This window comes from Octopus bimaculoides, chromosome 26 (genome assembly GCF_046866305.1).
Source record: "Octopus bimaculoides isolate indiv1 chromosome 26, ASM4686630v1, whole genome shotgun sequence".
NCBI lineage: Eukaryota > Metazoa > Mollusca > Cephalopoda > Octopoda > Octopodidae > Octopus > Octopus bimaculoides.
Window position 1 is genome coordinate 2,313,959 of NC_142953.1, and position 6,043 is coordinate 2,320,001.

Below are 6,043 nucleotides of genomic sequence, written 5' to 3' on the forward strand. Positions count from 1 at the left end.
CGGGGTTGTTTAAAAAAGCTAGATAAAGAACATAGAACAAAAAAAAAAACACATGGCAGGGAAGATAACTCGAATTAAGATCAGATAAGTGAAATTTGGTGGAGTTTCTGACTAGATCTCCCATGCTTTATGGGGAGGGAGAGATGGAAAAGGTTAACCCCCTCCCCACCTCCATCATTTTCTTGACTCCTTTAATACAACGGAAATTACGATTTTGGAAAAAACAAAAATAATTTTTTCCCTTTTCTTTTCTGTCTTTTTTTTTTTAATTTCTATTTTTATTCCTCCACCCCAGCGCTACGACCCACTGCTTCCGTAACTTTTTCCTTTCCCATGACGTGTGGGGCTTCGAATGACACACACTCGCTAGAATTATCTGAAAATGTAGACGATGCAGAATATGTAGAAAAGTGGTCTCTCGACCTGCTAGAAATAGAGACTAAATCGGCCGCAAAACGCATCATCCCTGTGATGGAAGGAATTACGGATAATGTAGTCCTAGAATCACAATGTCCAACAGGAAAATGAGGAAGCGATGTTTGGTAGGAATGCCTTTGATCATGGGTCTGCGCAGTCGGGCTTGACCTAGGGCTAAACCGAAGTAACGAAATTATAATCTCCTGGTGGCCAGTCAAGGATCAACAACGTGGACACTCAACCTGCTAGAAAGAGCAGCCAAAACTCGCTCAATGCAGAAACAGCATTAGCCACAAACGCGCGCGCATACACACGCACACACACTCACATACACACGCTTACACTCACACACACAGGCACAGACACACTTACACAAACTAACACACACATGTACACATATACTCTCACACACTCACTCACACACACACACACACACACACACACACACACACAAAGAGAGGCCCCAAATAACTGACTGCCCAAGGCGGCCAGTTGGCAGAGTGGTTAGCACGCCGGACGAGATGCTTAACTGCATTAAGTTCTAAGTTCAAATTCCGTCGAGGTCCACTTTGCCTTTCGTCCTTTCGGGGTCGATTATACAAGTACCAGTTGAGCACTGGGGGGTCAATGTAATCTGGGGGCTCGGGGATCCTTCATGACGTAGGTAGATGCAGTTCACCAAAATATGCATCCAGTAATGGATGCAAATAAACAATGGATAGATCGAGCCTCAGTCTTCCGGGTAGAAAACGGTTTTACAGTTCCGATCACGAGGCAGAGACGTTTAAAAGAGTTGGAATGTTTAAATGGAGAGAACACATTTTTGAAATAAGTAAAGATGGAAACATGAAGTGCTGTTAGTTTTCGTTCGCCTCAGCTTCTGTTGTGCCGGTGGTTTTAAAGCTGATTGCGCTGAAACATTGAATCAGAACCGTGTAACACTTTAGCCACTTGAAACAAATTCACGCACACGTACTTCTTGGACTCTTGATTGTAAGAGATGGTCATGTTCGGTCACGACTTGGGTTCTAGCCCAGCCATATATATTCAATTTCTAGTTCGTTACATGTAATTTTGTGCCTGATGAATATATTTCAGGTATTTCTCAACATATGAAACTATTAGTAACACTTAAAGACATGTATTGTGTCTTTTAAATAAATAATATTTATCTCTCACCAGATGGGGCACCTATTTTTTGTTGACCTTTCTACCACGGAACAGTACATTATATATATATATATATATATATATATATATATATATATATATATATATATATATATATATATATATATATATATATATATATATATATATATGTATGTATATATATATGTATATATAATTATTACAAATTAAAAGGGTAAAGGATTATCAATTTATTAATTAATAGATCAATTAACAATTAACAATTTTTACCAAGCCCATCGGTATGAAAGCACCATTATTGGTGGAGAACTTATTTAAAAGCTCATATATATTTATAAATATAATTAAGGGATCAGCAAATATTTGCTTCACCATATACCGAAGTTCAGAAATAGCAGCTGATCCCTTAATTATATATATATATATATATATATATATATATATATATATTACGTGTGGGTGTGAGTGTGTGTATATATATATATATATATATATATATATATATAAAACATGTGGGTGTGAGTGTATATATATATATATATATATATACACACACACCTATAATAAGTTTCATTCGTCTCTGTTCAACTTAAAATTTCGCAAGCTCGTCAAACGAACCTAACTCTAACTCGGTATTGAGTATTCTTCTCTCTTGCTTATAACGTGTGTGTGTGTGTGTGTGTGTGTGTGTGTGTGTGTGTGTGTGTGTGTGTGTGTGTGTGTGCTTTATGTCAAGTTATAAAACAAAATCCATTTCACATTAGACTGAAAATACTCAATACTTTTCAACAATACTTTTCAAATACTTTTCATAAACTTTTAGAAAAAAAAAAAGTTGACAGTGACCTCGAAGTTTAGGCCTGTTATCCTTCACGCAGAAATGGTTGGAGGCATCTGTTTGTGGACCGATACTTTTCATATAATGATTTAAATTACGGCACAATGCCAGCAATTGTGATTTGGGGTAAGTGGACTATATTGGCTCCAGTGTGCAACTGGTAGTTATTTCATCGACCCCCGAAAGGATGAAATTCAAAGTTGACATCAGCAGAATTTGAACCCGGAACGTAAGGTCCCGGAAAAAATGCTGCTAAGCATTTTGTCCGGCGTGGTAATGATTCTGCCGTCTCGCCACTTTATGTATGATATGATGATGATGATGATAATAATAATAATCCTTTCTTTTTTTGGGGCGGGGGACTAGTCGATTTCATCAACCCCAGGGTGTAACTGGTACTTAATTTATCGACCCCCGAAAGGATTAAAGGCAAAGTGGACCTCGGCGGAATTTGAACTCAGAACGTGGCGACGGGGGAAATACCGCTAACCATTTCGCCCGACGTGCTAACAATTCGGCCAGCCTGCCACCTTAACAATAATAATAATAATAATAATAATAATAATAATAATAATAATAATAATAATAATAATAATAATAATAATAATAATAATAATAATAATAATAATAATAATAATAATAATAATAATAATAATAATAATAATAATAATAATAATAATAATAATAATAATAGGATGATAACATTATGCAGATGGAGAATATAAGAATACATAGAACATGTTTGAAATCCGAGCATGTTGATCACAATAACCGTTCGATAACATGAATTTAAGACGCGGCTACTACGGTGTAAACAGCCACCCACACACATCCACGCGCGCACAGAAACATGCACACACTCAAACACACACATATCATATATATATATATATATATATATATATATCATATATATATATATCATATATATATATATATATATATATATATATATATATATATATATATATATATATATATATATATATGATATATATGCATGCACAGGAATCTATCTGTCTATCTATCTATCAATCATTCAATCAATCAATCTGTCTGTCTGTCTGTCTATCTATCTGTCTGTTTGTCTATCTATCTATCTATCTATCTATCTATCTATCTATCTACCTGTCTCTATGTATCTCTCTCTTTCTTTCTTTCTTTCTTTCTTTCTTCCTGCTCCCCTCTCTATCTCTCTCTTTCTCTCTATCTCTCGGTCTGTCGCTCTGTTTATATATCATGTATGAACGCACGCATGTAGAAGCATGCACACATGAAACTTATGTCAGTATATACATACATACATACATATATATATATATATATATATATATATATATATATATGTTGTTGTACTTGGGGATGGTCATATTGCCAGTTTAGCCAATAAAAACACACGCACTGTATATTTGGTGTTAATTTTTTTTTTTTTTTTTTTTTTCAGCTTTATATTACATTAATCTTAATCTTAATCTTATTTCGGCCAGAGTTCTTTCGTCACACTTCTGTGAGCTCATCAGTGGTCCTTTGTTTCCTTCTTTCTTATGTGTGTCTCACCTTGCTAACTATCAGCCATTTTATACACACACACACACACAGTATACTATATACAAAATATGCATCTATGTACGTAAGGTATGTATTTCTAATACAAATGAACAAGAGGTGTACCTTACCTCTCCGGGTACCCGTATATCGCCGTGTATCGCCGTACATCACCTCCTGTCTTCAAAATATCTGTCCAGTCGATGTAGGAAAAAAAAGTAATAACAAACTTTCGCGTTAACCCGCCGCCTCCGTCGTTTTTGTTGTTGTTTATGTTGCTAACGGTTGAAAGCAGCGAGAGTATACTAAATAGGTACCGTATCACCGGTTGTCGATGCTGTAGTAACGGAGTAGTACTCTCGCCTGTGTTGTGGTTACAGTTGGAGCGACACAGTTACTATTGTTTTTGCATCAGCAGCAGCAGTAGCAGCTGTGGTTGTGGTGGTGGTGGTGGTGGCGGCGGGACTTGTCCTCTTAAATGTTTTCCAGTTGCGTTGTTTGTTGTGTTGGATGAAATAAAAAAGGGACAAGAGAACTGAGACCACTTCCGTTCCTGCCAAGTCTTGGAGGGTTTTCATTAAGGCCCGGCGTGTGGGTGTGCGTGTGTGTGGGTGTGTGTGTGCGTTTAGGTTTGCATATATTAATCGCGTGTGATTCGCATACGTGTGATTCGCACACGTGTGTGTGTTGTGCTTATGTTGTTTTGCGTGGTGTGTAATTACTACGCGCGCGCGCGTGTGTGTGTGTGTGTGTGTGTGTGTGTGTGTGTATGAAAGCGACAGAAAGAGAAAGAGAGAGAGAGAGAGATGAAGAGGGTGGGAGAAAAAGAGAGGAGGAAAGAGAGAACAGGATAAAGAGAGATAGAGAGATAGAGAAGAGGAGCGAGAGAGTGACAACGTAAGGGAGAGAGAGAGAGAGAGAGAGAGGGAGAGAAAGAGTGAGAGAGAAATTATGTAGTTGCGATTTTGTTTATTGTCAGCCAAAATGAAATGGGGAGGTGAGGGAGAGTAGGAGGAAGGGGAGGAGTAAGCGGAGGAGGTGGAAGGGGAGAAGGTGAAAGAGGGGCGCGAGTTGAGAGAGAGAGAGAGAGAAACAAACTTATAAGAGGAAAAATACACACACACACACACAAACACTCATAGACACACATTCGCACACATACATACACTCGCATTCATACACACACATACACACATGCAAAACACACAAAGTACATTTTGAGGGCAGGGGGGAGAAGTGGTTGTGTGGTAAGAGACTTGCTTCCCAACCACATGGTTCCAGGTTCAGTCCCACTGTGTTGCACTTTGGGCAAGTGTCTTTTATTATAGCCTTGGGCTGACCAAAGCCTTCTGAGTGAATGTGGTGGACAGAAACTGAAAGAATCTTGTAGAATATATATATATATATATATATATATATATATATATATAGATGTGTGTGTATGCGTGTCCAACCTTTGACAACCGGTGTTGGTGTGTTTAGGTCGCAGTCTTATAACTGAAACAAGTAAAGAATAAAAACAAGGATGAATGCACACACATGCCTTCTGCATGTAGAGCGTATAGCTAAGTGCAGTTTATCATTGATATTGCCGTGAGCTGAAAATAACTCTTTTAATTAATTGAAATTATTTACTAATTAGATTAAAAAAATACAACCCAGCTCATTAGTGCTAATGAAAATATTTGTAAGAAGAGACGAATTGTATGTATGTATGTATGTATGTTATTTACTTTCTTTTTCTAAATGACTTTCCAATGGAGAGATATCCAGTTTCTAACCTAGATCCATGTCTCTTTCGCTGGAATTTTAAACGGGATTAGCAAAATATTTGTGCTGTTTTGAGTGCGCATGTGCAAGTATTTGGAATCAGTGCATGTGCAGACTTTTATGTTTTCGTTTATGTGTATATTCTCAATATTCACATGAGTATAGTTGCATGTCTAGACATACTTAAATGATAAACTTCTGGAAAGTTTTGCAGATTTTTACAGTTCCAGTGATGGCTGGAATCTGTAAACTGCGAATTAGCTTTCTTCTTTCTGGTTTTGAGAAACCCAATTTCTCAAGATTGGTACTTAGGCAATGTGT

General features: G+C 37.1%; 1 protein-coding gene across 4 annotated transcripts in view; it reads right to left on the reverse strand.

Moving 5' to 3' along the window:
• LOC106874027 (rhodopsin, GQ-coupled) overlaps positions 1-4,932 on the reverse strand; it is a 37,076-nt gene extending 32,144 nt beyond the window's left edge. For 3 of the 4 annotated variants that reach the window (XM_089343041.1, XM_089343042.1, XM_089343040.1), the window contains exon 1: positions 4,084-4,706. The gene's annotated coding sequence lies outside the window, so the exon portion shown is untranslated. Of the gene's footprint in view, positions 1-4,083 lie in introns of all 4 variants that reach the window. The other variant, XM_089343039.1, reaches the window with a different exon arrangement.
• Positions 4,933-6,043: the final 1,111 nt, after the last annotated feature.